The sequence below is a fragment of the Myotis myotis genome, unplaced genomic scaffold, assembly GCF_014108235.1.
Source record: "Myotis myotis isolate mMyoMyo1 unplaced genomic scaffold, mMyoMyo1.p scaffold_m19_p_14, whole genome shotgun sequence".
NCBI lineage: Eukaryota > Metazoa > Chordata > Mammalia > Chiroptera > Vespertilionidae > Myotis > Myotis myotis.
In genome coordinates this window covers 29,856,492-29,876,837 of record NW_023416318.1, presented here as the reverse complement: position 1 = coordinate 29,876,837, position 20,346 = coordinate 29,856,492, and the positions used below count along the sequence as shown (strand labels likewise).

The 20,346-nt window shown below is 50.8% G+C and overlaps 1 pseudogene; it reads left to right on the top strand.

Moving 5' to 3' along the window:
* Positions 1–3,477: 3,477 nt before the first annotated feature.
* The window catches only part of LOC118669433, a 36,469-nt pseudogene continuing 19,600 nt past the window's right edge, over positions 3,478–20,346 (top strand).

Genomic DNA, 20,346 nt, shown 5'->3' with positions numbered 1-20,346 from the left:
ATTATCTATAGATATAGTATTTCCAAAGGTAGCTTCAATAATAGATCCATTACAAATCATTTCACAGGGCATTTCAATAATATCCATTCCTAAATGAAAACTGCTATCAAGTTTGCCATCTCCAAGTTTTACTAACCATCCACTATAAGCAGAGTCCTCTGATCTCATATTTGTTGTAAGAGACAACTTTCTGAAACATCCACAAACATTGCAGTACTTCAAACTCGCTTGTACTATGGCCGATCACATAGCATGCAGTACAATACTGAGACATTGTCAAAAATCCCCTCCAAGAAGGAGAACTTTCCCACCAAAGACAACATTCAAATTTCTCTTAGTAATCCGGCTATGGCTTGTATAGCATGACTGGATGCCATGGTGCATTCATCAATAATGAGAAGTTGGGCCTTTTTAATAGTTTTAGCAACTTCACTGTTTATATTGAGTCTAGAAATTGAAGTTTCATTTAGAGGAATGGGTAATTTATATTGGAAATGAAAGGTGCTTCCACCGAGAAGTAAATTTGCAGCAATTCCTGTAGATGCTGTGGGTAAAACAGTACTACCATGACCTCTAATACAATGTATTAAAACTTTATAAAGATATGCCTCCATACTCCAAGGGTAGGTTCCTGCCTCAAACCTCGCGTTCCCAGGAAACAACTCAAGGAGGGTGCAGCCATTTCCAAGATGACCCCTGCAGGACTGACTTCCTTCCGGTTGGTCGAGCCTCTGTCATGACGTTACACCCAGGGTTTTTATTATATAGGATAGGACAGGTGTGGGCAACCTTTTTGTGAGTGTGTGCCAAAACAAGCAAAATCTCTGACTCAAAATTCTTCTGCGTGCCAACCCTAATTCTTTGAGAACATTTTATGCCTACTTGATATCTCTTAAGGTGTACGTATGTGAAGAACCTTGAAGAAATAATAAAATTCATTTGAGCGACAAAAACACAATATATGATGATGAAAATACATTTATTTTTTAATGTATACATGTACACTGATAGTCCGACAGAAAACTTTATGACTCCGTTTGATATTATCAGTGGGACTTTTGCTGCTGCATCACTGATGACAGAGATTTTACATCAGGTTTATGTTTCTTGACCTTCAGAGATATGCACTAGCTACTACTTTCATCCGTCAGGCTACGCCTATTACAAGACTTAACAAAATTCATCACTGAGAACAAAGATTCACTAGCGTATGTGGATGAAACCAAAACGCTGGTCGGATCTAGGAAGGCAGGGAGAGTTAAGGCAGAGGCATAGAAATTGCTCTTCCCCTCTCTCGTCAATCCATGTCTATGATCTTTAAGATAACTTGTTATGTAAAATTATTTATTTATCTAAGATGCACCTACACTGAATTTATCTGAAAAATAAAAAAGTCAATGTTAAGAAAAAAACTGTAAATGGAAGATTATAAGAGAGGGTTTCACGTGCCAGCAAAAGTTACTGGCGTGCCATTTTTGGCATGCGTGCCCGGGGTTGCCCACCCCTGGGATAGGATATATGTAATTAAAATTTGTAATGATGATAAAAAATAAATAAAATTGAAAGCCCTATCCGGTTTCTCAGTGGGTGGAGCATCAGCCCATGAATCAAAGGGTTGAAGGTTCCATTTCTGTTCAAGGGCACATACCTCGGTGGTGGGTATGACCCCGAGCTTCCAGGCAGGGTGTGTGTGGGAGGCAACCAATCAAAAAATCTCTCTATCTCTATCTCTCTCTCGCTCTTTCTCCCTCCCTCCCTCCCTCCCTTTCTCTCACTCTCTCCTTCTCTCTCTCCCCCTTCCCTCCTTTCCAGCTCTCTCTAAAAATCAATGGAAAAAATATTCTCTGGAGAGGATTAACAAACAAAAACTTAAAACTTAAATAAAATTACCAAATGGTCCAGCAGTGCCACTTCTGGGTATATACACACAGAAATGGAAAGCAGGGTCCTGAAGAGATATTTGGGCACCTGTGTTCACAACATGTCAGATGGAAGCAGCCACTGAGGAATGTGCCTGGAGAGATGAATGGATAAGAAGCAAAATGGAGCCTAGACATGTACCATGGAATAGTGTTCAGCTTTAAAAAGGGAAGGAAATTCTGACACATGCTCCAACATGGATGATGACCTTTGAGGATAGGATGCCTCATGACATTAGCCAGGCCCCAAAAGGCAAGTTCTGTAGAATTCCACTTCAATGAGGTAGTCAAATTCACAGAGACAGAAAATGGAATGTTAGCGGCCAGGGACTTGGGGGAGAAGAAAGGGAGAGTTATCCTGTTTCATGGGTTCAGAGGTTTTGTTTAGCAAGACGAAAAATTAGGAGGAACCCTTATGGAGGGATGACCATGTGTTCCAGCCCCCAAAGAAGAGAAGGCGGAGGACGAGGAGCCATTGTGTCTGGCCACTCTGTCCCCTGGGCAGGAGACATAGAGGACCTCTCATCTCACCAAGCAAGGCAAGGAGACGCAGTCCCACACACCCCGGGTCCTGGCAGACAAGTGCTGGGACACATATTGAATCAGAGTTGTGCTCCAACCTGGGGGTGGGGGGGAGGGGAAGGGACAAGAACAGGGAGAGTGAGATGCGGGTGGGTGACCCCTCCCGCAAGGTCACACCGCCTGATCCCTGTCTTGTTCCCGACCTGGGCTGTGTGGTCTTGGACTCTCTGAGCCTTGGCTTCTTCCCCTTGGCCGAGAGACAGGCATGGTTGTCGGGTCGCTCTGAGGCACTCAGTGGCCTGGCACAGGGAGAACTGAGCAGAGGATGGGGCCCACCCTCTGCACTCAGAGCTCCCTCCTGTTGATTCAGTCCCGAGGGAGCTCCGGGATTCTAGAAGCCAGTCCAGAGAATATCGGATTAAGTAGGGTGGGATCAGTGTGTGCATCTGACTCCAGGTGGCCTGGGTTCTGAAAACCAGTCTAGAGAAGATGAGATCAAGTAGGACTCATTGGCTGAGCGAGTTAATCTGCTTGGAGACAGGCTTTCAGCCTACATAAGGGCTGAGGGCACCCAGCCTAGGCCATTAGACACCAGAGCCCAGGAGAGCAAGGACCATGTCAGCACCCAGGAGAAGTGAAGCAGTGCGAGCTCCAACCCTCCTGAGGGCCACGGCACCGAGCTGGTTTCCTCCCAACCATCTGCAGGCTCAGGAGGCCGAGCTGGGTGCCTCCTGCCCTGCCCCAACCCTAGTGCCCCTGCCTCCCTGCCAGGGACCCTGCCATTGCCTATTGGCCCTGGCGGCCTGCTTCCGGTGCCCCCCATATACAGCTGGGCCCCCAAATGTCTCATCATCCAGCCAGAGTCTGTGAGGAGAGACCTGGCCCCACCCCGCACCAGGCTTCCCACCGCCCAGGAGCTGTGTGACCTGCAGCTGCGAGCAGAGCAGGCTCCCAGAGAATCAGCATGCCCCGAAGTCCCCCTTCATCCACCTCTCAGCTGTTGGCAACAATAGGACAAGGACAATTGCCAGCCCTCATGCCCTGCTGTCTCCAGGCCAGCATCAGCAGCCCGCCTCCCAAGGCCCAGGTGCTGGGCAGCCAGCTCCCAGAGGCACCCTCCCCGTCACACCAGGCGTCCATGGCCACCAGCACTGTGCCCCGCAAGCTCGCGGTCCGCGGCCCACCTGTGCAGAGTTCTCAGAAGGCTGCTTTCTCAACGCCATCTCAGCCTGTTTATGCACGAGTCTCTCAAGTTCTGCTCCTCCACCCAGGAAGCCACAGAGAAGGCACTCAAGGAGGAGAAGGCGGTCTACCACCAGAGCCCCAGCAAGACGATGGACTGGCATGTGGCCACCAACACCTTCCACAAACTGCAGAGCCTGGAACCCGGCCCTGGGCAAGGTCTCTGCAATCCCTTCCTCTCTGAAATCAATAAAAATATATTTTTAATTCAAAGAGGAGGATCCCAGTGGAATTACAAGAATGACAGCAGGGCTCTGGCCGGTGTTTCTCAATGGTTAGAGTGTCAACCTGCACTCTGAAGGGTGGCGGGTTTGATTCCCAGTCAAGGGCACATACCTGGGTTGCAGGTTTGATCCCCTGCTCCAGTAGAGGCACGTGTGTGAGCCAACCAATTGATGTGTCTTTCTCACATCAATGTTTCTCTCTCTCTTTTTCTCTCTCTCTCTCCCCCTCCCTCTTTCTTCATTTCCTTCCACTCTCTCTAAAAATCAATGCATAAAATATCCTTGGGTGAGGATAACAATAGCAACAAACAAGAATGACGGCTGGGCCATCGGGAAGCTTTCTGTGTCTCTCAGGTCTCAAACCTTCGTAGAAACCTGGTTATTTGTGTATCTGTATACATTCTGGATCAATACAAAATCCAATTGGGAATATGATCTCTCCCTCTTGCACCCCCCCCCCCCCCGCATTATCCTGAGAGGGATGTGCTCAATTCTATTGCATTAAGAAAAAAAAAATTAACATCTCAAAAAATTATTGTTAGAACAATGTCTACCAACAGAAATTGCTTCAATAATGGAGCCCAAAATAGAATGAACAAATAAAGCTGTGAGACGTCTATGGATTTAGTTCCAGCAAGTGTTCCCCACTATTTAAAAGACATAAAAATGATCTTTGCAATGAGTGAGTAGTGTTTTATTTCCGTAAGGGAAGTATTTATCATTTAACCCATTTTATTTCCTTTATGAAACAGGAAGCAAACCTCTCACTCTTTCGGAGGGTGGTAGCCATATAAAAAGGCATTTGAGTGTAAATGTGAAGCTATTCTGTTCATTATAGTTAAAAGTTTGAAATCTGAGCTAATGTTTTAAATGTAAGAAAGGAGAATTGAGCCCTGGCCTCTGCGGTTCAGTTGGTTGGGCGTCATTCCATGGGCCAACCTGCATTCAGGGGACATGCCCAGGTTGCAGGCTCCAGCCCCGGTGGGAGGCATGCAGGAGGCAGCTGATGGATATTCTGCTCTTGCACCCATGTTTCTCTCTCTGTCCCTCTCCCTTCCTTTCTCTCTAGAAATCAATAAGAATATTATAAAAAAAGAAGAAGAAGAAAAGAAAAGAGAATTGTTAGTACAGACAATGTGCTTCAATTCAGTCTTCAGTTCTGAGGTCGTCCAGAATGTATTTAGGGCCTTTACAGCACAAAGGAAGTTTACATTTCATCACAAGTTGGAGCTGGGAGCCAGTCAGGACCCAGCCAGGATGCTGCTCACTCTTTTCTTACTGTCTCAGGACCTGGTGGATGAGGGAGAAGCCCAGACTGTAAGCCCCCGGTAATTTTCCATTCTCCTACAGTCTGCATTCCCAGCTGCTACGCCTCTAATGCCTGGTATCTGCCTATGAACAGGAGGAAATCATTATTTTCTCCTATATGGCAATGTTTTCCTTTTCATTCCTTATTGAGCTATCAAGTCCTGGTATTTTCTGGGGAAATCACTTTAATCTCTTTGGGGATGTCTTGCAAGCCCCTGGAGGTGATTAAAGTACAACCAGGCAATATTTCACCACTGAATCAAAAGATGAGCTGCTAGGAAAACTCATTTGCTGTCTCACTTGAATCTCTCTCTCTCCAGCAGCGGCCCTCGGCTGCATGGCCTGGCTGACAGGCACGGCCTCCTGCTGCCTCTGAACAGCCGCCTTCCCTTTTGTGCTTCCACTGGCTGACTCCTAATTCCTGCTACTGTCTCAACTGCTGGTGGCCAGAGGCTCTGGAGGACCGCAGTGCAGCAGGACCCCCCTTTCGGGGGTTTCTGCAATTAAAGACACAAGAAAATCCTGCCGGAATCAAAGTGGGAAAATATCTTTTACTTTCTGCCCTTCTGGGTTCTCTGCCGGGTCTCTGTAACAAAGGACAGATTAACAAATGAAAAGCACACACATTTATGTCGTGTGAGTTTTAAGAGAAAGGGAGTCTTCCAAAGGCAATGAAGACCCAAAGAAGCCTTAAACATCCATCTATTGGCCACCTCTCCAACGCCTGGCTGGAGATCATCAGGCATATGCATCGACCAGCAACCCTTCAGTGCCCTGTATGACAAGGCACAACCAGCTGACCCACTCGGCCAAGGCTCAATTATATTTAACTGAGCCAGGGCAGGGAGTTGGAACTCCCTGGGTGAACAATGGGAGCCATTCCTGGCCTCCCTAGCACCAGAATGCCCCCCAGGGATAGAAGGGAGGCTGTGGTGATGGGTTCTGCCCATTCTGGAGGTCTGGGCCTGCCTGGAGGCCTGGGCTTGGTCCCCTTTCCCCTCGCCCCTTCACGCAGGAATGGAGACCCGTGAGCAGCCAACCTTACAACCAGGGGAGGGAGGAAAGGTGCCTGTGGGACACTGGCTCCTTGAAATGATCGCCGAAACGATGTTGAAGACCATGTTAGGTGGCTCAGGAGGCGGCGTAGAAACAAAGAGAGTCGAGTCAATCAGAAAGAAAGAAAGAAAGGAAGAGAGAAAGAGAGGGAGAGAGAGAGAGAGAGAGAGAGAGATAGAGAGACAGAGAGAAAGAGAGAGAAAGAAAAAAAGAAAGGAAGGAAGGAAGGAAGGAAGGAAGGAAGGAAGGAAGGAAGGAAGGAAGGAAGAAAGGAAGGAAGAAAGGAAGGAAAAGTTTTAATCTGCGTCCCGGCGACCCACGAACCCCAAGGGCAGGGCCAGTGGATTCGCGCCAACAGGGAGGGAGGGGCTTCTTTTTATACAGTTGTTTGGTGAGGGGCGGGGGCATGAGCTGAGGAAGTCCCCCCCACCCCCCACCCCAGGGGTCAGCAGGGGTCCGCTGTATTCAGGAAGGAGTCAGTATCTGTGTGGGGGTCCTTGTGGATTCCAGGGAGGAGCCGAGGTATCTGTGTCTGGCACGCAGATCTGTTAGAAATTCCAGGGAGGGTCCATTATCTCGTCACACATCTGCATGCACCTGATCCTGGGCTCCCTCGACCTAACAGGCCACATTAAGTTTGTTCTCACTGTGTTGAGGCAGACACTACGGGAGTCTCAGGAGCATCTTGGAGGAGGGAGGCCAAGCCTGGCCGAGGTGGGTATTCTCATGTGGGGACTTGATTAGAATCGAGTGAGGATCATGTTACCATAGTTGAGAACTGATGAACCCAGCAAGGCTAGGATTTTAAGGCAAAGATTTTAAAGAGTCTTGGGGGAGTAAACGGCCTCTTGAGGTTTCAAACTGCTAAAAAATAAAATGAAGCATGTTAAAATTTAAAAATTTATTTGAATAAAATGGATTTGATTGGGCAGTGCCAAACCAGAAGTGGTTAGAAGCCTTCCACAGCTGGGAGCGGGAGGAAAACTTATATAGGAAAAGTAGAAGCAGACTAAGGAAATTCTTGATTGGCTAGTTATTACTTGTGATTGTTGTTCTTAGGTTTCCATTTCACAACCTTGAGGCATTTACAGGCTTAGATTTCGCTTTGCTTATTCAGGACTCCTCAGCATTCCTGCCACCTCAGTCCACTGGCCTCCTCCTTTATTTATTTGACTTCTCACTATTGAAGAGTTTGACATCCATTTAAATCGGAGTTTCTCAACCTCTGCACTTTGGACTTCTTGGGGCTGGCCTGTGCCCTGAAGGATATTTAACACAATTCCTGGCCTCTAGCTTCTAGATGCCAGTAACCCTTCCCACCCACAGTCATAAAAACCAAAACTGTCTTTTGCATTGCCAAATGTCTCCTGGGGGGTATGTAACTTTAAATGGATCTTTCAGGAAGCTCCTAACATTGGCAATGAAGTTATTTGTAACTTTTATCCTCCTTGGCAACCCCTAGCCTCCAGGCTCCTGCAGTCTCCTTTGTGGTCAGCTTTTAGCTAGAAGATATCACATCTGTCGAGTCAAGCTTCAGTGGCATCTAAGGAATGAAAAGAAAACATGCTAAAGTTTATTGAGCCCATACATGAACACAATAGACTTTCTATTACCCCACGAAGAAGTGCCATGACCCATTTTATAGACTGAAAAACTGAGGCTCAGAAAATTGAAGAGGATTGCTCCAGAGGCTCAGTGAATGGTGAGGTTGGAATCTGATTGCGTGGGTCTGCCTCCAGATTGCGTGGCCAGATTTAGCTAAACTTTGTGTGGGACATATTTATGCACAAAAAGTGTATCTGAAATTCGAATTTAATTACGTTTTCCTGTATTTTACCTGATAACTCTACTTCAATACCCCTCTCTGATCCCACAGCATCAAGGCAAGGAGGGTGGGAGTGCTGGCAGCTGAACTGTTGGGTGGAGGACAGTCCCGGGAGCCCAGGAAGCTTTGGCGAGAGAGGAGGTGAGGTGAAGCCCGGCCGCGTGCTCTCTGGTTTGAGCGCCTGGAGAGGAGTGACCCCTGGTGGCCGCGCGGCGCCCTGCAGCCACAGCCAGCCCAGCCCCTGCAGTTTCTAACCTCCATCCCAGAGCGGAGGGTCTTCCAGGGACTATGGGAAGGAAGCCAGGAAGGCCCACCTCGCTAAGACCCACCTCGGTGCTTTTTCAAGCCATGCAGTTGGACTGGAGGTCCATTCGCGGACTGAGCCCGCCTCTCTGTCGCCCCCAGGCGGCTGGTCTGCAAAGAGCAGAGCCTCAAGCCCCTAAAACTTTAAGGACCAAATGAAGGGCTGCTGAAGTCTATGCCTCCCTACGCTCTGCCCACTCCAACGAGTGGAGAGTCAAATCCAAACTGAGGGCGGCACTGGAGGGGAATTCCTTATTAAAATCAGCGGGAGGCCGTGTCTAGGGGGGAGTCCTATAGTTACCTTTGTGTAAATCTGCTTTTTAGTAGATGTGTTTGTAAGGCCGCTGAAAAACCCCCCCCCCTTCCCCCTGGACCAGCTTTTCCAGTAAGCTCTGGTTAATGTAAAGATTAAAGAGAACTTCCCCCTCCTGACCTTTCCCGTAAAGCTCTGGCGCCCTGATCTGGTCATAGCATAGTTATCTTATCACTCCTCGGGATCGGCCTGCGCATACCAGACCACCCTGGCCCCTTAGGAAATGAGTCAACTAATAACAAAGACCTGTCCCTGTAAAAGATGAGTTATGAGTTAACTGGTAACCCAGTTCCCTGTTTTCCGGCCACCTGCGTGTGGTTTTTGCCTTTATAAACCCGTGTTCTGCAATTGCTCGGGGCTCCAGTCAGCAGCACTTCCTTTGTGTTGTTGCCTGCCTGCCTGAGAGCCCCTGCGCTGCGCTTGTAATAAAAATCCTCTTGCTCTTGCATCAAGCCTTGGTCTCTGCGTTTGACTTGGGGTCGTCGCCTCCTCTGCTGGACTCTCCGGGGGTCTTAGGGCCCAACATTTGGGGGCTCGTCCGGGATTAGGCGACCCCCTTCAAGCGCTGGGATCGGTCTTGGAGGTAAGCAGACTCCGGAGTCATTCAGTGTTTGTCTTGTCCTTTGTTCGTTCTTAGTTTCGGTTTTTCAGGAAGACAGGGTGTCGGCTCCGTAAGGAGTCGGCTCCTCTGGTCGTAGGGGCTTCGGCCAGAAAAACTGTCACCCTGGGGGACGCCCCAGGATCGGGCGGTGACCAAGAGGTCTTGGTCACTTCAGGTTCTGGCTGTCCGGCAACGGGCACTCGCGTGTCCGGCCGGACTAGCATTAGGGAGGGATATCATCCCTCAGCGGCCGTTCTGTATCTGGGTAAATTCTTGTGGATCCGGTGTCTTGTCGCGTCATTGTTTGTTCTTTGTTTTTGTCTTTTACTCCTCTTCTCCCATCCAGGTAACATGGGCCACGGAAGCAGCACCCCTCTTTCTCTTACAGTAGCACACTGGACGGACGTCCGGAGTCGGGGACTCAATCTTTCCGTCAGTGTTAAGAAGGGTCCTTGGCAGACTTTCTGTTCATCCGACTGGCCAGCCCTAGGCGTGGGATGGCCAGCGGATGGGACTTTTGACCTGTCTATTATTTTTGCAGTAAAGAATAAGGTGTTCCAATCAGGCCCGGCGGGCCATCCAGACCAGCAGCCGTATATTGTCGTCTGGCAGGACCTGGTCCAGAACCCTCCCTCTTGGCTGAAACCCTGGCTGCCATCCGGAACCTCCCGGGTTCTCGTGGCCCAGGCCCCTCCCGCCGCAGATCAGACGAAACGTCCCCTGGCAGATTCTCAAACCGATCTTCTCCTCTTGGACTCTCCACCCCCTTACCCCTCTCCTCTCCAGCCAGAGCCGCCGGAGAGACCGGAGCCTTCAGCACCTCCTCCCGCCCCTCCAACAGAGGGACCGGCCCAGGGAACCCGGAGTCAGAGGAGACATCCCGCGTCTCCAGATTCGACCGTAGCCTGCCCTCTCCGACCATACGGGCCTCCACCCCCCCGCGGAGACGATAATGAAACGGCTCCGCTCCAGCCACTCCAATACTGGCCCTTCTCCTCGGCAGACCTCTATAACTGGAAAACTAACCACCCTCCCTTTTCAGAGGATCCCCAGCGTCTAACGGGGCTGGTTGAGTCCCTTATGTTCTCTCACCAGCCCACTTGGGACGATTGTCAACAGCTTCTTCAGACTCTCTTTACTACAGAGGAAAGGGAGCGGATCCTCTTGGAGGCCCGGAAGAACGCCCCTGGCCCCGACGGCCGGCCGACTCTACTCCCTCATTTGGTGGATGCGGCCTTTCCTCTGGCCAGGCCGGACTGGGACTTCAACACGGCAGAAGGTAGGGAGCACCTGAAGGTCTACCGCCAGACACTAGTGGCCGGCCTCAGAGGGGCAGCTCGGCGCCCCACGAATTTGGCTAAGGTAAGAGAGGTCATACAGGGGCCCACTGAACCGCCTTCTGTTTTTCTCGAGCGATTAATGGAGGCGTTCAGACGGTACACCCCGTTTGACCCCACCTCGGAGGGGCAGAGGGCCTCAGTAGCTATGGCTTTCATAGGGCAGTCAGCATTAGATATTAAGAAAAAGCTGCAGAGACTTGAGGGATTGCAGGACTTTACCCTCCAAGATTTAGTTAAGGAAGCAGAGAAAGTGTACCATAAGAGGGAGACCGAGGAGGAAAAGGAGCAGCGGAAGGAGAGAGAGAGAGAGGAGAAGGAGGAGAAAAAGGAAAAAAGGGAAGAGCAGAGACTAACCCGTATCTTGGCCGCAGCAATAGAAGGGAGTAAGCCACAGGAGAGAGGAAAAGGAAGACAGGCAGGGGCCCTGGGCAACAGGCCACCGTTAAGGAAGAATCAATGTGCTTATTGCAAGGAAGAAGGACATTGGAAGCGGGAGTGCCCAAAGAGACTAGCAAAGAAGGCGCTGGCACTCCAGGAAGATAGTGATTGAAGAAGTCGGGGCTCGGATCCCCTCCCCGAGCCTAGGGTAACTCTTAAGGTGGAGGGGAAGCCTGTTAACTTTCTGGTAGACACAGGGGCCCAATATTCAGTTCTTAAGAAACCACTAGGACCAGTCTCCCAGAAGACCTCCTGGGTGATAGGGGCAACGGGAAATGAGCAATATTCCTGGACCACCACCCGGACAGTTGATCTAGGCACGGGAAGAGTGACTCATTCCTTCTTAGTAATACCCGAGTGTCCAGCCCCCCTTCTGGGAAGAGACTTGCTAACTAAAATGGGGGCTCAGATCACTTTCACCCCACGGGGGCCGACCCTGACCCAACATGGAGAGCCAATTACTCTCTTGACACTCCAGCTCGAAGACGAGCATCGGCTGTTTGAGAGTAATGTCCGAAAGGACGAGAGGATAGCGGGATGGTTACAGCAATACCCCAAAGCTTGGGCTGAAACCGCGGGGATGGGCTTAGCTACCGAACGGCCCCCCGTGATAGTAGAGCTTAAGTCCACTGCAACCCCGATTGCAGTACGACAGTACCCCATGGCAAAAGAAGCCTGGAGGGGGATCAAGGTTCATGTCCAACGCCTCCTACGCCTTGGAGTCCTCGTTAAGTGCCACTCCCCGTGGAACACCCCACTCCTCCCGGTAAAAAAGCCCGGAACTGATGACTACCGACCGGTGCAGGATTTAAGAGAAGTCAACAAGAGGGTACAGGATATTCATCCCACGGTCCCCAATCCTTACAATCTCTTAAGCTCTATCCCTCCGTCCCATGTGTGGTATTCAGTCCTAGACTTAAAAGATGCCTTCTTCTGCTTAAGACTGCATCCTGCCAGCCAGAATATTTTCGCCTTCGAGTGGAGAGACCCAGATTCGGGAATAACGGGGCAGCTGACTTGGACCCGACTTCCGCAAGGATTCAAAAATTCCCCCACTATCTTCGATGAGGCTCTTCATCAAGACCTGGCTGCTTTCCGTGCTGACCACCCGCAAGTCACCCTTCTCCAGTACGTGGATGACCTTCTCCTCGCCGGAGCTACTAAGGAGGACTGTGAAACAGGTACCGGGGCCTTGCTTTTAGAGCTCTCCCGCCTAGGATACCGGGTCTCGGCCAAGAAGGCCCAGATATGTCAGCGGAGAGTGACCTATTTAGGATACGCACTAGAAGGGGGAAAGAGGTGGCTCACTGAAGCCCGAAAAAGCACAGTCACCCAGATTCCCAGACCGCAGACCCCCCGGCAGGTACGCGAGTTCCTGGGAACAGCTGGATTCTGCCGCCTCTGGATTCCAGGTTTTGCAACCCTAGCGGAGCCCCTATACCCGCTGACAAAACAAGGGAACCCCTTCGAGTGGGGGGAGACTCATCAGAAAGCCTTTGACGACATTAAAAAGGCTCTTCTCTCGGCGCCGGCATTGGCCTTACCAGATGTGGCCAAGCCCTTCACTCTGTTCATAGATGAAAGAAAGGGAGTAGCCAGGGGGGTCCTAACTCAAACCTTAGGCCCCTGGAAGAGGCCGGTAGCCTATTTATCCAAGAGACTAGACCCAGTGGCTAGGGGGTGGCCAGGCTGTCTAAGAGCAATTGCAGCTACTGCCCTGCTTGTAAGAGATGCGGACAAACTTACCTTGGGGCAGAAACTAACTGTGGTGGCCCCACACACTCTCGAGAGTGTTATCCGGCAGCCACCGGACCGGTGGCTATCCAACGCCCGGATGACTCACTACCAGAGTCTCCTGCTAAGTGAAGATCGAATCCGCTTCGGGGCTCCGGTAGCTCTCAACCCAGCAACCTTACTACCGGAAGTAAATCCTGAGAGCAAAGAAGTCCTACACTCATGCCGTGACATTCTGGCAGAGGAAACAGGGCCGAGGAGAGACCTCAAAGATTCCCCCTTGCCAGAGCCTCAACTCACCTGGTACACGGATGGAAGCAGCTACCTCTATGAAGGTAAGAGGGTGGCGGGAGCGGCTGTGGTCAGCAAGGACCGGACTATCTGGGCTAGTAGCTTGCCCGAAGGGACTTCGGCCCAGAAGGCTGAATTAATTGCCCTGACACAGGCTCTCAGGCTGGCAGAGAACAGCCGGGCTAATATTTATACTGACAGTCGTTATGCTTTTGCCACTGCTCATGTGCACGGGGCTATATACCGTCAGAGAGGTCTCCTCACCTCAGCAGGAAGGGAAATTAAAAATAAAAAGGAAATCCTCGACCTCCTAGAAGCCATTCATGCCCCCCAGGAGGTAGCTATCATCCATTGTCCCGGCCACCAGAAAGGGACCTCGGAAACAGCTATAGGAAACAGGAAAGCGGATGCCGAGGCAAGGCAGGCCGCTCTAGGGCCCCGGCTACTCGCCCTCGCTGTTGGCCCCGCAGCACCACAGCCAGAGACCCTCCACTACACCCTAGAGGAGGAAAAAGACCTGCTTAAAAGGCCAGAAAAATACCATAAGGACAAACTAGGAGTGTGGAGAACTGCAGGGGAAAAAATGGTAGTACCAAGGGCGGCAGCCACTGCCTACCTCCAACAACTGCATCGCCTTACCCACCTGGGGGCCAAACACCTCAGCTCCACCAGCCGGGCAACGGGACACTATGTCAAAGGACTCGATCGCCTTTCAGAAGAAGTAGTTAAGCAATGCAAGGCGTGTCAGCTGGTAAATGTACATTCATCCCAGGTCGGGACCGGACACAGACTCAGGGGAGACCGGCCCGGGAGTTACTGGGAGGTGGATTTTACAGAAGTAAAGCCCGCCCGATACGGTTATAAATATCTTTTAGTTTTCATAGATACCTTCTCAGGTTGGGTAGAAGCCTTCCCTACCAAAAGAGAAACTGCAACTGTGGTCGCCAAGAAGATCTTAGAAGACATCTTTCCACGGTTTGGAATTCCTAAGGTAATTGGATCAGACAACGGTCCAGCTTTTGTTGCCCAGGTAAGTCAGGGAATGGCCAAGATACTAGGGGCGGATTGGAAATTGCATTGTGCTTACAGGCCCCAGAGTTCAGGTCAGGTAGAAAGAATGAATAGAACATTAAAAGAGGCTATGACTAAATTGTCCTTAGAGACTGGCGTGGCAGACTGGACGATCCTCCTTCCCTTTGCCCTTTTCCGCGCGCGAAACACCCCAGGCCCCTTGGGGGTGACACCGTTCGAGGTTTTGTTTGGGGCCTCTCCGCCCCTAGCCGCTGACCCTTGGTCCGTGCCCACAGACACTCACACCCCTCAATCCCTGCTTGCCAGGCTGAAGGCCCTCGAGACTGTCCAGAAGGAGGTGTGGACTCCCCTGGCCGCCCTCTACCAACCAGGAGAACTGCAAGTCCCCCACCAGTTCCAGGTCGGAGACTTTGTGTACATCAGACGCCATCGGGCTGCTAATCTCGAGCCGAGGTGGAAGGGACCCCACCTGGTATTGCTGACAACCCCAACAGCGGTCAAGGTAGACGGTGTAGCTGCTTGGATCCACGCCTCCCACGTCAAGCGGGCACCCCCATCAGACGACACCGATCATGGATGGACTGTGGAGAAGACAGACAACCCTCTCAAGCTACGGATTTGCCGCCGCCCTCTTCCTGCTGAGCCTGCCGCTGATAAGTAGCAACCCCCATGCCCCAAAGATACATACTTGGAGGGTAATGTCCCCCCACACCGGACAGACGGTCTGGTCGGTCACCAGTATTGCACCTAAGGGGACATGGTGGCCAGACTTAACGCCAGACCTCTGTGCTATGGCAGCAGGATACAGACTATGGGACCTCCCTGAGAGAACAGTAGAAGAGACTAAAGCAGGTATAGAGACCCGAGCTTACATAGGAAAAGGAAGAGATTTGCAATTTGGAGTTCACTGTAGTTATCTGGGGGCCCGTGAGCGTCTTACGATGACCCAATTCTATGTATGCCCCAAAGACAGGCAGGGACATAGAAAGAATTGTGGATCTGAACGAGAGTATTTCTGTGCAGAATGGGGATGTGAGACAACTGGTACTGGATATTGGATCAGAGGGCCCCCCGAGTGGGACCTCATCCAGGTTCGGAGAAATGAGAGCCAAACCTCCGGACATAGGGGTTGGGTTAACGCCCTGAATATCTCCTTCACCTCAGCTGGGCGGTCATACGACCTAAACAAGTGGCGCTGGGGAGTGACATGGGGGATCCGGCTGTATAAGGACCAACATGATGATGGCCTCCTTTTTAAGATAAGATTAGATGTACAGGATTACAGGCCACCAGTTGCAGTAGGACCCAACACCGTCTTGTCCAGCCGGCAGCTCCCCACGAAAGAAAGGCCTCTTGCCACCACCACCGTGGCAGGAACTAGCCCAGCCTCCAGGGAGGAACAGGCCAACCCCATAGAACTAGAGACAAACTCAGGTCAGAGGCTATTAGGCTTGGTAGAGGGGGCCTTTAGTTCTTTAAACATGTCCAAGTCTAACCTAACTGAGTCTTGCTGGCTCTGCCTAACTACAGGGCCCCCCTACTATGAGGGCATAGCCTTCCAGGGAAACTATACCAACACCACCAGCCATGACCACTGTTCGTGGGGACAGCAGGGGAAGTTGACCCTTACTGAGGTCTCAGGGCAAGGCACATGTATAGGACAAGTGCCAAAGGACCGCCAGCATCTCTGCAAGGAGAACCTGGCATATCCCTCCTCTGCAAGCTATTACTTAGTGCCCCCAACAGGGGGATGGTGGGCCTGTAGTACGGGACTTACTCCATGTTTAGCAGCCCAGGCCTTTAACCGTTCTCAAGATTATTGTATCCTTGTCCAACTAGTCCCCAGGATCATGTATTATCAAGCTAATGCATTTGAAAAAGAATTTGACTCCTATTCTCCTTCCCATCGGGATAAACGGGAACTTGTTTCACTGACCTTGGCTGCTCTCCTAGGTCTAGGGGTCGCGGCAGGAGTAGGAACAGGGACAACAGCCCTCATTAAAGGCCCCACCTATACTGAGGAGCTCAGAGCTGCTATAGATGAAGACCTCAAACATATAGAGCACTCCATAACTAAACTTGAGGAGTCTCTAACCTCTTTGTCTGAAGTAGTCCTACAAAATAGGAGAGGACTAGATCTCCTATTCTTAAAGGAGGGAGGGCTGTGTGCAGCTCTCAGGGAACAATGCTGTTTCTACGCTGATCATTCAGGGGTGATAAAGGATTCCATGTCAAAACTTAGGGAGAGATTAGAAACTCGCAAAAGAGAGCGAGAGGCCAAGCAAGGCTGGTTTGAAAGTTGGTTTAACAGCTCACCGTGGTTCACAACCCTGATATCCTCTCTCGTGGGACCCCTGATCATTTTACTCCTCCTTTTGACATTCGGGCCATGCATAGTAAACCGCTTAATCGCCTTCATCCAGGACCGGATTAGTGCAGTTCAGGTAATGGTCCTCCAACAGCGGTATCAGCCTGTACCCTCAAACATTAGCCTGTAGTTCCATGATTGGAACTTCCCACAAGAAAAGGGGGGAATGTAAGGCCGCTGAAAAACCCCCCCCCCTTCCCCCTGGACCAGCTTTTCCAGTAAGCTCTGGTTAATGTAAAGATTAAAGAGAACTTCCCCCTCCTGACCTTTCCCGTAAAGCTCTGGCGCCCTGATCTGGTCATAGCATAGTTATCTTATCACTCCTCGGGATCGGCCTGCGCATACCAGACCACCCTGGCCCCTTAGGAAATGAGTCAACTAATAACAAAGACCTGTCCCTGTAAAAGATGAGTTATGAGTTAACTGGTAACCCAGTTCCCTGTTTTCCGGCCACCTGCGTGTGGTTTTTGCCTTTATAAACCCGTGTTCTGCAATTGCTCGGGGCTCCAGTCAGCAGCACTTCCTTTGTGTTGTTGCCTGCCTGCCTGAGAGCCCCTGCGCTGCGCTTGTAATAAAAATCCTCTTGCTCTTGCGTCAAGCCTCGGTCTCTGCGTTTGACTTGGGGTCGTCGCCTCCTCTGCTGGACTCTCCGGGGGTCTTAGGGCCCAACAGTAAGAATCTATTAAATTTTATTTCAAGTGCTTATTACAAGTCTTTAATCATTTCGGCAAACTCTAATTGCGTATTTTAAGAGTTTTACCACAATTTGAGGGTTTTCTTACAAGTATGTATTCGAACCGTCAGGATATTAACTGATTTACAAAAAAGTCGCTAGAGAAATGCGGCCTCAATTGTAAACATAAGCAGTGTAGTCCTTACTTACAGTCTTTCGACAAAATTTGGAGCTGTATAAACATGAATACCTAATATTTGAAAGCACATTCAAGTGAAAACGCTCCCCAAAGTGCCCAGAGTTGTAAATATTATCAGTTTTCTGGTCATTTCACAGCTTTCCACGGGTAATGTCCGTGATTGAAAACGACAGGAAATGTAGTAAGAATCTATTAAATTGTATTTCAAGTGTTTATTACAAGTTTTTAATCATTTTTGGGAACTCTCATTGCGTATTTTAAGAGTTTTACCACAATAAGAGGTTTTTCTTACAATTATCTACTGGAACCGACAGGATATTAACTGATTCACAAAAAAGCCGCTCGAGAAATGCGGCCTCAATTGTAAACATAAGCAGTGTAGTCCTTACTTACAGTCTTTCTACACAAATTTGGAGCTGTATAAACATGAATTCCTAATATTTGAAAGCACATTCAAGTGAAAACGCTCCCCAAAGTGGCCTGAGTTGTAAATATTATCAGTTTTCTGGTCATTTCCCAGCTTTCCACGGGTAATGTCCGTGATTGAAAACGACAGGAAATGTCGTAATGTAAGGCCGCTGAAAAACCCCCCCCCTTCCCCCTGGACCAGCTTTTCCAGTAAGCTCTGGTTAATGTAAAGATTAAAGAGAACTTCCCCCTCCTGACCTTTCCCGTAAAGCTCTGGCGCCCTGATCTGGTCATAGCATAGTTATCTTATCACTCCTCGGGATCGGCCTGCGCATACCAGACCACCCTGGCCCCTTAGGAAATGAGTCAACTAATAACAAAGACCTGTCCCTGTAAAAGATGAGTTATGAGTTAACTGGTAACCCAGTTCCCTGTTTTCCGGCCACCTGCGTGTGGTTTTTGCCTTTATAAACCCGTGTTCTGCAATTGCTCGGGGCTCCAGTCAGCAGCACTTCCTTTGTGTTGTTGCCTGCCTGCCTGAGAGCCCCTGCGCTGCGCTTGTAATAAAAATCCTCTTGCTCTTGCATCAAGCCTCGGTCTCTGCGTTTGACTTGGGGTCGTCGCCTCCTCTGCTGGACTCTCCGGGGGTCTTAGGGCCCAACATTTGGGGGCTCGTCCGGGATTAGGCGACCCCCTTCAAGCGCTGGGATCGGTCTTGGAGGTAAGCAGACTCCGGAGTCATTCAGTGTTTGTCTTGTCCTTTGTTCGTTCTTAGTTTCGGTTTTTCAGGAAGACAGGGTGTCGGCTCCGTAAGGAGTCGGCTCCTCTGGTCGTAGGGGCTTCGGCCAGAAAAACTGTCACCCTGGGGGACGCCCCAGGATCGGGCGGTGACCAAGAGGTCTTGGTCACTTCAGGTTCTGGCTGTCCGGCAACGGGCACTCGCGTGTCCGGCCGGACTAGCATTAGGGAGGGATATCATCCCTCAGCGGCCGTTCTGTATCTGGGTAAATTCTTGTGGATCCGGTGTCTTGTCGCGTCATTGTTTGTTCTTTGTTTTTGTCTTTTACTCCTCTTCTCCCATCCAGGTAACATGGGCCACGGAAGCAGCACCCCTCTTTCTCTTACAGTAGCACACTGGACGGACGTCCGGAGTCGGGGACTCAATCTTTCCGTCAGTGTTAAGAAGGGTCCTTGGCAGACTTTCTGTTCATCCGACTGGCCAGCCCTAGGCGTGGGATGGCCAGCGGACGGGACTTTTGACCTGTCTATTATTTTTGCAGTAAAGAATAAGGTGTTCCAATCAGGCCCGGCGGGCCATCCAGACCAGCAGCCGTATATTGTCGTCTGGCAGGACCTGGTCCAGAACCCTCCCTCTTGGCTGAAACCCTGGCTGCCATCCGGAACCTCCCGGGTTCTCGTGGCCCAGGCCCCTCCCGCCGCAGATCAGACGAAACGTCCCCTGGCAGATTCTCAAACCGATCTTCTCCTCTTGGACTCTCCACCCCCTTACCCCTCTCCTCTCCAGCCAGAGCCGCCGGGGAGACCGGAGCCTTCAGCACCTCCTCCCGCCCCTCCAACAGAGGGACCGGCCCAGGGAACCCGGAGTCAGAGGAGACATCCCGCGTCTCCAGATTCGACCGTAGCCTGCCCTCTCCGACCATACGGGCCTCCACCCCCCCGCGGAGACGATAATGAAACGGCTCCGCTCCAGCCACTCCAATACTGGCCCTTCTCCTCGGCAGACCTCTATAACTGGAAAACTAACCACCCTCCCTTTTCAGAGGATCCCCAGCGTCTAACGGGGCTGGTTGAGTCCCTTATGTTCTCTCACCAGCCCACTTGGGACGATTGTCAACAGCTTCTTCAGACTCTCTTTACTACAGAGGAAAGGGAGCGGATCCTCTTGGAGGCCCGGAAGAACGCCCCTGGCCCCGACGGCCGGCCGACTCTACTCCCTCATTTGGTGGATGCGGCCTTTCCTCTGGCCAGGCCGGACTGGGACTTCAACACGGCAGAAGGTAGGGAGCACCTGAAGGTCTACCGCCAGACACTAGTGGCCGGCCTCAGAGGGGCAGCTCGGCGCCCCACGAATTTGGCTAAGGTAAGAGAGGTCATACAGGGGCCCACTGAACCGCCTTCTGTTTTTCTCGAGCGATTAATGGAGGCGTTCAGACGGTACACCCCGTTTGACCCCACCTCGGAGGGGCAGAGGGCCTCAGTAGCTATGGCTTTCATAGGGCAGTCAGCATTAGATATTAAGAAAAAGCTGCAGAGACTTGAGGGATTGCAGGACTTTACCCTCCAAGATTTAGTTAAGGAAGCAGAGAAAGTGTACCATAAGAGGGAGACCGAGGAGGAAAAGGAGCAGCGGAAGGAGAGAGAGAGAGAGGAGAAGGAGGAGAAAAAGGAAAAAAGGGAAGAGCAGAGACTAACCCGTATCTTGGCCGCAGCAATAGAAGGGAGTAAGCCACAGGAGAGAGGAAAAGGAAGACAGGCAGGGGCCCTGGGCAACAGGCCACCGTTAAGGAAGAATCAATGTGCTTATTGCAA